Raw genomic sequence first — 12,975 nt, 5'->3', positions numbered from 1 at the left:
TATGGACTGTCCCAATATTTATGGACATAACATATCACTCACATAATGGTAGTCCCGCTTCACGTCACCTGTCTTATCTATGACATTATTTCTGTGCTATGTTGTGCATAAATGTGATTCTTCAGAATTTCTATTAGTCTTTGCCTGATGAAGAGACCTGTGTAGTCCTGAAAGCTTGCAATTTACCATCTTTTCAGTTCGCCATTAAAAGGTATCAACCACTGAGGACTCAATTCTAAATATTTTTCTATCCTCTAGCTAACACTGTACCAAGATACGGTATATATCTTTCCTGTACAGATAATATGGAAATCCTTATGCAGAGGGCTCCCCCTAGTGGCAATTGCAGGTACCAAGTAAGGCAAAGTACTGTAATTCAATGCTAAGCAGTCTCTTGCCTCGCCTCTATGATACGTATAGAGGTTTTATATTTTTGAATTATTTTAAATGTTCTTTCTATTCTAATTCTGTAACCAAGATGGATTTATCCTGAATTTATAAAAAAAAAAAATAACAGGATACCATATATCTATGAATTTGGTTTCTGCTGGAAAAAAAATGTATGCAGCCAGCCTGCAACCTCATACAAAGCATAAGGGGGGTTAAGTGCATGACTTGTGGGTTCTCGTGGTGCTTCCTCTTCTCATTTTTGAACCCAGGGCAGCAGCAACTAAAAATACAGTAAGACTCGGAGGGATTTTGTGCTTTGCTGGTTCATTTGAGTTCAGCTGTTAAATATCTAGCAGACAAGATACAACAGAGTGTTTGACACAGAATGTAAAATGATTTAGACAAACTTTTCTTATACAATCTTGGCCCTAATTCACAACTGCATTACTTTGTCTGAATTGCATTTAATGACTAAAGTAAAAATAACTTTTCATGAAATAGGAAAGTTTTTACTGCTTGTTCCAATCCTGTTCTTGTGAATACTGTACATATTCGTCTGTCAGAAGGTGACACCAACTAAATGGTGTGCTTGTACATTACTTTATATTTCTGCAAAATCTCTGCAGATGGACTTCATTGCCATTGTGAGGAAAGGCCAATAACGCCATCGCCCCCAGTGTATAACCTCCGGCCCCTCCCTGGGTATAACCTCTGTCCCCCGCCGTGCCGACTGCCGTTACTAATGTGACGGAACATGCAGAGCTCACCGGTACCAGTGCGGTCCTCTAATAGGAGCCACCTTGGTAACCAGTCCGTTCATGACATTTCTTCCCTCCTAAATCTTCCCTTAACCCCTTCATGACCCAGCCTATTTTGACCTTAAAGACCTTGCCGTTTTTTGCAATTCTGACCAGTGTCCCTTTATGAGGTAATAACTCAGGAACGCTTCAACGGATCCTAGCGGTTCTGAGATTGTTTTTTCGTGACATATTGGGCTTCATGATAGTGGTAAATTTAGGTCAATAAATTCTGCGTTTATTTGTGATAAAAACGGATATTTGGCGAAAATTTCGCAATTTTCACATTTTGAATTTTTATTCTGTTAAACCAGAGAGATATGTGACACAAAATAGTTAATAAATAACATTTCCCACATGTTTACTTTACATCAGCACAATTTTGGAAACAAAATTTTTTTTTGTTAGGAAGTTATAAGGGTTAAAATTTGACCAGCGATTTGTCATTTTTACAACGAAATTTACAAAACCATTTTTTTTAGGGACCACCTCACATTTGAAGTCAGTTTGAGGGGTCTATATGGCTGAAAATACCCAAAAGTGACACCATTCTAAAAACTGCACCCCTCAAGGTACTCAAAACCACATTCAAGAAGTTTATTAACCCTTCAGGTGCTTCACAGCAGCAGAAGCAACAAGGAAGGAAAAAATGAACATTTAACTTTTTAGTCACAACAATTATCTTTTAGCAACAATTTTTTTATTTTCCCAATGGTAAAAGGAGAAACTGAACCACGAAAGTTGTTGTCCAATTTGTCCTGAGTACGCTGATACCTCATATGTGGGGGTAAACCACTGTTTGGGTGCACGGCAGGGCTTGGAAGGGAAGGAGCGCCATTTGACTTTTTGAATCAAAAATTGGCTCCACTCTTTAGCGGACACCATGTCACGTTTGGAGAGCACCCGTGTGCCTAAAAATTGGAGCTCCCCCACAAGTGACCCCATTTTGGAAACTAGACGCCCCAAGGAACTTATCTAGATGCATAGTGAGCACTTTGAACCCCCAGGTGCTTCACAAATTGATCCGTAAAAATGAAAAAGTACTTTTTTTTCACAAAAAAATTCTTTTAGCCTCAATTTTTTCATTTTCACATGGGCAACAGGATAAAATGGATCCTAAAATGTGTTGGGCAATTTCTCCTGAGTACACCAATACCTCACATGTGGGGGTAAACCACTGTTTGGGCACATGGTAAGGCTCGGAAGGGAAGGAGCGCCATTTGACTTTTTGAATGAAAAATTATTTCCATCGTTAGCGGACACCATGTCGCGTTTGGATAGCTCCTGTGTGCCTAAACATTGGCGCTCCCCCACAAGTGACCCCATTTTGGAAACTAGACCCCCCAAGGAACTTATTTAGATGCCTAGTGAGCACTTTAAACCCTCAGATGCTTCACAAATTGATCTGTAAAAATGAAAAAGTACTTTTTTTTCACAAAAAAATTCTTTTCGCCTCAATTTTTTCATTTTCACATGGGCAGTAGGATAAAATGGATCATAAAATTTGTTGGACAATTTCTCCCGAGTACGCCGATACCTCATATGTGGGGGTAAACCACTGTTTGGGCACTCGGCAGGGCTCGGAAGGGAAGGCGCGCCATTTGACTTTTTGAATGGAAAATTAGCTCCAATTGTTAGCGGACACCATGTCGCGTTTGGAGAGCCCCTGTGTGCCTAAACATTGGAGCTCCCCCACAAGTGACCCCATTTTGGAAACTAGACCCCCCAAGGAACTTATCTAGATGCACATTGAGCACTTATAAACTTCTGTGAAGCACCTGGGGGTTTAAACGCAGAGCCATGAAAATAAAAAATAATTTTTCTTTCCTCAAAAATGATTTTTTAGCCTGGAATTTCCTATTTTGCCAAGGATAATAGGAGAAATTGGACCCCAAATATTGTTGTCCAGTTTGTCCTGAGTACGCTGATACCCCATATGTGGGGGTAAACCACTGTTTGGGCGCACGGCAGGGCTCGGAAGGGATGGCATGCCATTTGGCTTTTTAAATGGAAAATTAGCTCCAATCATTAGCGGACACCATGTCACGTTTGGAGAGCCCCTGTGTGCCTAAACATTGGAGATCCCCCAGAAATGACCCAATTTTGGAAACTAGACCCCCAAAGGAACTAATCTAGATGTGTGGTGAGGACTTTGAACCCCCAAGTGCTTCACAGAAGTTTATAACGCAGAGCCATGAAAATAAAAAAAAAAATTATTTTCTCAAATATGATCTTTTAGCCTGCAATTTTTTATTTTCCCAAGGGTAACAGGAGAAATTTGACCCCAAAAGTTGTTGTCCAGTTTCTCCTGAGTACGCTGATACCCCATATGTGGGGGTAAATCACTGTTTGGGCACATGCCGGGGCTCGGAAGTGAAGTAGTGACGTTTTGAAATGCAGACTTTGATGGAATGCTCTGTGGGCGTCACGTTGCGTTTGCAGAGCCCCTGATGTGGCTTAACAGTAGAAACCCCCCACAAGTGACCCCATTTTGGAAACTAGACCCCCAAGGGAACTTATCTAGATGTGTGGTGAGCACTTTGAACCCCCAAGTGCTTCATAGAAGTTTATAATGCAGAGCCGTGAAAATAATAAATACGTTTTCTTTCCTCAAAAATAATTATTTAGCCCAGAATTTTTTATTTTCCCAAGGGTAACAGGAGAAATTGGACCCCAATAGTTGTTGTCCAGTTTCTCCTGAGTACGCTGATACCCCATGTGTGGGGGTAAACCACTGTTTGGGCACACGTCGGGGCTCAGAAGGGAAGTAGTGACTTTTGAAATGCAGACTTTGATGGAATGGTCTGCGGGCGTCACATTGCGTTTGCAGAGCCCCTGGTGTGCCTAAACAGTAGAAACCCCCCACAAGTGACCCCATTTTAGAAACTAGACCCCCCAAGGAACTTATCTAGATATGTGGTGAGCACTTTGAACCCCCAAGTGCTTCACAGACGTTTACAACGCAGAGCCGTGAAAATAAAAAATCATTTTTCTTTCCTCAAAAATGATGTTTTAGCAAGCATTTTTTTTAGATTCACAAGGGTAACAGGAGAAATTGGACCCCAGTAATTGTTGCGCAGTTTATCCTGAGTACACTGATACCCCATATGTGGGGGTAAACCACTGTTTGGGCACACTTCAGGGCTCGGAAGTGAGGGAGCACCATTTGACTTTTTGAATACGAGATTGGCTGGAATCAATGGTGGCGCCATGTTGCGTTTGGAGAACCCTGATGTGCCTAAACAGTGGTAACCCCTCAATTCTACCTCCAACACTAACCCCCCCACACCCCTAACCCTAATCCCAATTGTAGCCATAACCCTAATCACAACCCTAACCACAACCCTAATTCCAACCCTAACCCTAAGGCTATGTGCCCATGTTGCGGATTCGTGTGAGATATTTCCGCACCATTTTTGAAAAATCCGCGGGTAAAAGGCACTGCGTTTTACCTGCGGATTTTCCGCGGATTTCCAGTGTTTTTTGTGCGGATTTCACCTGCAGATTCCTATTGAGGAACAGGTGTAAAAAGACGCGGAATCCGCACAAAGAATTGACATGCTGCGGAAAATACAACGCAGCGTTTCCGCGCGGTATTTTCTGCACCATGGGCACAGCGGATTTGGTTTTTCATATGTTTACATGGTACTGTAAACCTGATGGAATACTGCTGCGAATCCGCAGCGGCCAATCCGCAGCCAAATCCGCACCGTGTGAACATAGCCTAATTCTAAAGGTATGTGCACACGCTGCGGAAAACGCTGCAGATCCGCAGCAGTTTCCCATGAGTTTACAGTTCAATGTAAACCTACGGGAAACAAAAATCGCTGTACACATGCTGCGGAAAAACTGCACGGAAACGCAGCGGTTTACATTCCGCAGCATGTCACTTCTTTGTGCGGATTCCGCAGCGGTTTTACAACTGCTCAAATAGAAAATCGCAATTGTAAAACCGCAGTGAAATGCGCAGAAAAAAACGCGGTAAATCCGCCATAAATCCGCAGCGGTTTAGCACTGCGGATTTATCAAATCCGCAGCGGAAAAATCCGCAGAGGACCAGAATACGTGTGCACATACCGAAACCCTAACCCTAGCCCTACCCCTAACCCTAACCCTACCCCTAACCCTACCCCTAACCCTATTCTAACATTAGTGGAAAAAAAAAAATTTCTTTATTTTTTTATTGTCCCTACCTATGGGGGTGACAAAGCGGGGGGGTCATGTATTATTTTTTTTATTTTGATCACTGAGATATAATCTATCTGAGTGATCAAAATGCACTTTGGAACGAATCTGCCAGCCGGCAGATTCGGCGGGCGCACTGCGCATGCGCCCGCCATTTTGGAAGATGGCGGCGCCCAGGGAGAAGACGGACGGGACCCCGGCTGGATCGGTAAGTATGATGGGGTGGGGGGGACCACGGGGGGGGGATCGGAGCACGGGGGGGAATCGGAGCGCGGCAGGCGTGGAACGGAGCACGGGGGGGCTGGAACGGAGCATGGGGGGGTGGAACGGAGCACGGGGGGGGTGGATCTGAATGCAGGGGGGGTGATTGGAGCACGGGGGGGTGATTGGAGCACGGGGGGAGCGAACAAGAGCACGGGGGGGAGCGGAGCACTGGATGGAGGGGAGCCGGAGCAGTGTACCGGCCAGATCGGAGGGCTGGGGGGGCGATCGGTGGGGTGGGGTGGGGGCACACTAGTATTTCCAGCCATGGCCGATGATATTGCAGCATCGGCCATGGCTGGATTGTAATATTTCACCCGTTATAATGGGTGAAATATTACAAATCGCTCTGATTGGCAGTTTCACTTTCAACAGCCAATCAGAGCGATCGTAGCCACGAGGGGGTGAAGCCACCCCCCCTGGGCTAAACTACCACTCCCCCTGTCCCTGCAGATCGGGTGAAATGGGAGTTAACCCTTTCACCCGATCTGCACGGACGCGATCTTTCTGTGACACAGCATATGCGTCACAGGTCGGATTGGCACCGACTTTCATGACGCATACGCTGTGTCACAGGTCGGGAAGGGGTTAACCTGTGAGTGATATAATTGAGAAGTGGAAGGAACCACGGCAACTCAGCCACGAAGTGAAGACCCCCCAAATATTACAGAGCGGGAGGCCGAGTGCTGAGGAGCAGAGGGCATAGAAGTCGCCAACGCTCTGCTGACCCCATAACTGCAGAGTCAAGACCTCCTCTGGTATAACATCAGCACAAACACTGTCCCCCTGTCGGGAGCTTCATGGCCGAGTAGCTGCATGCAGCCGTACGTCACCAAGCACAATGCCAAGCGTCAGATGGAGTGATGTAAAGTGTCCACCACTGCACTCTAGGAAATGTGATCTGCACAGTGTCTGATTACACCTATCTGCTATCTGATGGAGGAGTCGGGGTTTGGTGAATGCCAGGAACATAATTCCCCCCCCCCCCCCCCTCCCGACTGCACTGTGCCCACTGTACAGCTTGGTGGAGGAGGGTTAACATTTATTGGATGTTTTTCAGGATTCAGCCTCTCGGTTCCAGTGAAGAGAAATGTTAGTGCTTCAGCACAAGACATTGTGGACAATTGTAGCTTCCAGCCCTGTGGGAACAGTTTAGGGAAGACCCTCTAATTGTCCCCAGTGCACAAGGTCCATACAGACATGACTGAGACAAGAATGGAGGCTGTCAAATATATTTTTATGTCAAAACCACATCATTCTAGATTATCAGAGGAAATTCATTCTATAGAGTATTGATTTCATATTGAACCACAATGTTTTTTCATTTGAGGATGTGACCCATCTGCAGTTGAGGGGCTCTGCCATGGGGACGAAATTCATGCACAGTTATGCCTCCAGTTGCCTCCAAACTACTGGAACACCACGTCTACCTTGAACTGTCCTCCCATCTCTCTTCTTGCTCCCTCTTTGACCGCTTACAATCTGGCTTCCGGTCACACAACTCCACTGAAACTGCCCTAACTAAGATCACCAATGACCTATTAACCGCCAAGAGCAAGTGACACTACTCTATCCTCCTCCTCCTGGACCTGTCGGCTGCCTTTGACACAGTGGACCATTCCCTATTATTACAGACCCTCTCATCTCTTGGCATCACAGCCTTGGCCCTATCCTGGATCTCATACCTAACAGACCGGACATTCAGCGTCTCCCACTCACACACCACCTCCTCACCTCGCCCCCTATCTGTCGGAGTCCCACAAGGTTCAGTCTTTGGGCCCCTGCTCTTCTCCATTTACACCTTTGGCCTGGGACAGCTCATAGAATCTCATGGCTTTCAGTATCACCTCTATACTGATGACACACAGATCTACATCTCTGGACCAGATATCACCTCCCTACTAACCAGAATCCCTCAATGTGTGTCCACTATTTCATCCTTCTCCGCTAGATTTCTGAAACTTATGGACAAAACAATTCATCATCTGTCCCCCATCTCACGCGACCCCCCCAACGAACCTATCCATTACAGTAAATGGCTGCCCACTCTCCCCAGTCCCACAAGCTTGCTGCCTCGGGGTAATCCTTGACGCTGATCTATCCTTCAAACCACATATCCAAGCCCTTTCCACTTCCTGCCGACTTCAACTCAAAAATATTTCACTAATCCGTACATTCCTCAACCAAGAATCTGCAAAAACCTTAGTGCATACCCTCATCATCTCTCGCCTTGACTACTGTAACCTCCTGCTCTGTGGCCTCCCCTCTAACACTCTCGCACCCCTCCAATCTATTCTAAACTCTGCTGCCCGACTAATCCACCGGTCCCCCCGCTATTCCCCGGCCTCTCCCCTCTGTCAATCCCATCACTGGCTCCCCATTACCCAGAGACTCCAGTACAAAACCCTAACCATGACATACAAAGCCATCAACAACCTGTCTCCTCCATACATCTGTGACCTCATCTCCCGGTACTTTCCTGCACGCAACCTCCGATCCTCACAAGATCTCCTTCTCTACTCCCCTCTTATCTCCTCTTCCCACAATCGCATACAAGATTTCTCTCGCGTATCACCCCTACTCTGGAACCCTCTACCCCAACATATCAGACTCTCACCTACCATCGAAACCTTCAAAAAGAGCCTGAAGACCTACCTCTTCCGACAAGCCTACAACCTGCAGTAACCACCGATCGACCAAACCGCTGCATGACCAGCTCTACCCTCGCCTACTGTATCCTCACCCATCCCTTGTTGATTGTGAGCCCTCGCGGGCAGGGTCCTCTCTCCTCCTGTACCAGTTATGACTTGTATTTAAGATTATTGTGGTTGTTTTTATTATGCATACCCCGCCTCACAGGTAAAGCGCCATGGAATAAATGGCGCCATAACAATAAATAACAACAGTTATGCAAATCTATTTATGGGGCGTTTTGAGTTCCTGTTCATTGGTTGGTCCTTACTGCCAATGGGTCACATTTTATTTTACAAATGGTTCCTAGACTACTTTTTTTTTTTTTCATTTGGGCCAGATCTATTGAGGTTGTACAGTTCTTTGTGAATGATCTGAACAAAAATTCATGGGCTTTAGAATTGACCTTTTCCTATTCTGAAACACGTATTGAGTTTTTGAATCTAGTGATTTCCAAAAAATGATGGGAGATTTGCAGTTTCATTCATTTAAAAAATGTGGATGTAAACAGTTATCTGGAATTCTCTAGTGGACATTTTCCAGATGGATTAAAAATGTGTCTTATGGACAGTATTGGGGCATCCCAAAAAACCTGCTCACATGAGCATTTTAAAACCCAATCACATATCTTGCAGAAGAGACAATGGCATGAAAAAGATTGTGTACCCCTGGTCAAAATTACTGTTAATGTGAACATTTAAAAGGAACCTGTCAGCTGTTTTGGCCGCTATAAGCTGGCACCACCCCCTTTCAGGGCTTAGTTACTGTATTCTATAATGCTGTAGATAAGCCCCCGATCTGATTCACCCAGGGGCGTAGCTAGAGCTTTTGCCGCCCGGGGCTGCTCCCGAGTTTGGCGCCCCCCCCCCCCCCCCTCGGCTCAATACACATAAAGGTTACCAAAAATAGGGCAGCACACATGATAGGGTCTGCAAAAAAAAAAAACAAGTTCTGCTTACCTGACCGCGCTCCTGCTCTCTCCACGCAGCTGAAGCGTGCACTCGCCGGCGACTGACAATGACGTCAGAAGCCGTCGACGTGTGCGCTGCGGCCGACTAAAGCTGCCAGCCTCCAAATGGCTGGTGGCTGTTGTTAACTATTGACGTACGGGCGCGGGCCCGCACGTCAATAGCGTTAAAGAGCTGCAGCGCCGGCCGCGGTTTTAGAGGGCCCCGGGCGAAAGAGTCTCAGTGGGCCCCCCCTTTAACACATAGCATGATTCATGATGCAGATACAGCAGAGAAATATAGCATAGCCACATAGCATATAACACAGCCCACGTAGCATATAGCACAGCCACGTAGTGTATAACACAGCCCACGCAGTATATAGCACAGCCCACATAGCGTATAGCACAGCCACGTAGTATATAACACAGCCACGTAGTATATAACACAGCCATGTAGTATATTGCACAGCCCACGTAGCATATTGCCCAGCCACGTAGTATATAACACAGCCATGTAGTATATTGCACAGCCCACGTAGCATATTGCCCAGCCACGTAGTATATTGCCCAGCCACGTAGTATATTGCCCAGTGATGGAGTATACAGCACAGAGCCACGTAGTATACAGACTTAAAATAAAAAATAAACATATACTCACCCTCCGATGAATTCTGGCCCTGTATCGCACGAGGCAGCTTCCAGTCCCAGGGTTGGTATGAGCGCAGGACCTGTGATGACGTTGCGGTCACATGACCGTGATGTCATGGCAGGTCCTTCTCACATACCATCCTTGGCACCGGAAGCTGCCGCTTGCATGGAGCGGGCACTGGAGCGTTGCGAGGAGCGGGAAAGGCGATGGAGGGTGAGTATAGCAGGTTTTTTCATTTTTTTATTATTTTTATCATGACATATTTTTACTATTGATGCTGCATAGGCAGCATCAATAGTAAATAGTTGGGGACACACAGGGTTAATAGCAGCGGTAACGGAGTGCGTTACACCGCGGCCCGTTACCGCTGCTATTAACCCTGTGTGAGTGGTGACTGGAGGGGATTATGGAGCGGGCGCTGATTGTGGGGAGTATAGAGCAGGCGCCGGGCACTGACTGCAGCGGAGGGACTAATCGGACTGTGCCCGTCGCTGATTGGTCGCGGCAGCCATGACAGGCAGCTGCCGAGACCAATCAGCGACGACAGACAGAGGCCGCGACCAATGAATATCCGTGAAAGAAAGAAAGACAGAAGGACAGACAGAAAGACGGAAGTGTGACCCTTAGACAATGATGTAATATATATATATATATATATATATATATATATATATATACTTCTCACCTGTGTCTTGCCTCTCTGTTGTTTTCTGTCTCTGTTCTCACATCTTTTCTGTCTCCCGCTCTGATTTTCATATTTCCTTCTGCCTCTTCTTCCTGCTTGTCCGTGGCTCCGCCCCCGACATTTAGCCCCGCCCCTCCATGGCTCTTCACATTGTGAGAGCTGTGACGCTGCTGGAGGGGTGGGATCGGAGCTTCTGCTGCTGACTGCAGGTGCGGGGGTGAGTCACAGCGTGTGTGACTGTGTGCCCCTGCTACACTGCAGCCAGCAACTCTGCACGGCCGCGCGCACTGTCTGCCAGCGCTCTGCTCCAGTCCTCATAATGCTGGGAGGAAGGAGCAGAGAATGAGTGCGCGCAGCCGTGCTGATAGCCGCCCCCACATTGTGCCGCCCGGGGCGGCCCGCCCCCCCCCCCCCCGCACCCCCCTTCCTACGCCACTGGATTCACCCCCTTAACTAGCCTGTTAAGGTACCGTCACACTAGACGATATCGCTAGCGATCCGTGACGTTGCAGCGTCCTCGCTAGCAATATCGTCCAGTGTGACAGGCAGCAGCGATCAGGCCCCTGCTGTGCTGTCGCTGGTCGGGGAAGAAAGTCCAGAACTTTATTTGGTCGCTGGACTCCCCGTAAACATCGCTGAATCGGCGTGTGTGACACCGATTCAGCGATGTCTTCACTGGTAACAAGGGTAAACATCGGGTAACTAAGCGCGGGGCCGCGCTTAGTAACCCGATGTTTACCCTGGTTACCATCCTAAAAGTAAAAAAAAAAAACAAACACTACATACTTACCTACAGCCGTCTGTCCTCCAGCGCTGTGCTCTGCTCTCCTCCTGTACTGGCTGTGAGCGTCGGTCAGCCGGAAAGCAGAGCGGTGACGTCACCGCTCTGCTTTCCGGCCGCTGTGCTCACACAGACAGTACAGGAGGAGTGCAGAGCACAGCGCTGGAGGACAGACGGCTGTAGGTAAGTATGTAGTGTTTGTTTTTTTTTACTTTTAGGATGGTAACCAGGGTAAACATCGGGTTACTAAGCGCGGCCCTGGTTACCGGCATCGTTGGTCGCTGGAGAGCGGTCTGTGTGAAAGCTCTCCAGTGACCAAACAGCGACGCTGCAGCGTCGCTAAGTGTGACGGTACCTTTAGGGTTATGGCTTCTCACTATACTTGTTAGGAAAGGCCAGGAGATGCAGATTTCCCAGCTTTATAAAACCCCAGCCTCCTCTAACCTTGTGCCAAAAAACAGCAGCCATGGGTTCTTCTAAGCAGCTACCTAGCACTATGGTGGAGGCCCACAAAGCAGGAGAAGGCTATAAGAAGATAGGAAAGCGTTTTCAAGTTTCCCTTTCCTCAGTTAAAAATGTAATTTAGAAATGGCAGTTAACAAGAACAATGGAGATCAAAATAAAGACTGGAAGACCAAGCAAATCAGAATCCGCGTGTGACTGCAAAAGACCTTTAGCAGACTCTGGAGTTGTGATTAGTGATGAGCGAGTGTACTGGTTGCTCGGGTTTTCCCGAGCACGCTTGGGTGGTCTCCAAGTATTTGTAACTGCTCGGGGACTTGGTTTTTGTTGATGCAGCTGCATGATTTATGGCTGCTAGCCAGTCTGAGTACATGTGGGGGTTGCCTGGTTGCTAGGGAATCCCCACATGTATTCAAGCTGTCTATCGACTAAATCATGCAGCTGAGGCATCGAAAACTAAATCTCCGAGCAGTTAAAAATACTCTGAGACCACAGAGTGTGCTCGGGAAAACCCGAGCAACGAGTATACTCGCTCATCACTAGTTGTGATACATTGTTCTACTGTTCAGAGACACCTGCATAAGTATGGCCTTCATGGAAGAGTCAGCAGAAGAAAACCTCTCCTGCGTACTCACCAAACAATTCAGCGTCAGAAGTATGCAAAAGAACATCTAAACAAGCCTGATGCATTTTGGAAACAAGTCCTGTGGACCGATGAGGGTAGAATAGAACTCTGATCAAAGGTATGTCTGGTTAAAAAGGGCACCGAATTTCAGGAAAAAAACATCTCGACAACCATGAAGCATGGGGATGGATGAATTATGCTTTGGGGTTGTGTTGCAGCCAATGACACTGGGAACATTTCACTGATAGAGGGAAGACTGGATTCAATGAAATTTCAACAAATTCTTGGAGCAAACATAACACCATCTGTAAAATAGCTGAAGTAGAAAAGAGGATGGCTTCTACAAATGGATAATCATAAACACATGTCAAAATCCACAATAGACGACCTCAAAAGGTCCAAACTGAAGGTTATAGAATGGCCCTCACAGTCCCCTCATCTGAACATCATTGATAATCTGTGGCTAGAATTCAAAATAGCAGAGGATGCAAGACGACCCA

The 12,975-nt window shown here is 46.8% G+C and overlaps 1 long non-coding RNA gene across 1 annotated transcript in view; it reads right to left on the bottom strand.

Moving 5' to 3' along the window:
- Window positions 1–10,712, bottom strand: part of LOC138662524 (uncharacterized) — a 37,365-nt gene extending 26,653 nt beyond the window's left edge. The window contains exon 1 of the long non-coding RNA XR_011318034.1: window positions 10,608–10,712. This is a non-coding gene — a long non-coding RNA (uncharacterized lncRNA). The remainder of the gene's footprint in view (window positions 1–10,607) is intronic.
- Window positions 10,713–12,975: the final 2,263 nt, after the last annotated feature.

This window comes from Ranitomeya imitator, chromosome 2 (genome assembly GCF_032444005.1).
Source record: "Ranitomeya imitator isolate aRanImi1 chromosome 2, aRanImi1.pri, whole genome shotgun sequence".
NCBI lineage: Eukaryota > Metazoa > Chordata > Amphibia > Anura > Dendrobatidae > Ranitomeya > Ranitomeya imitator.
Note: the sequence above shows the minus strand (reverse complement) of the source record. Positions and strands in the feature narration are given on the sequence as shown.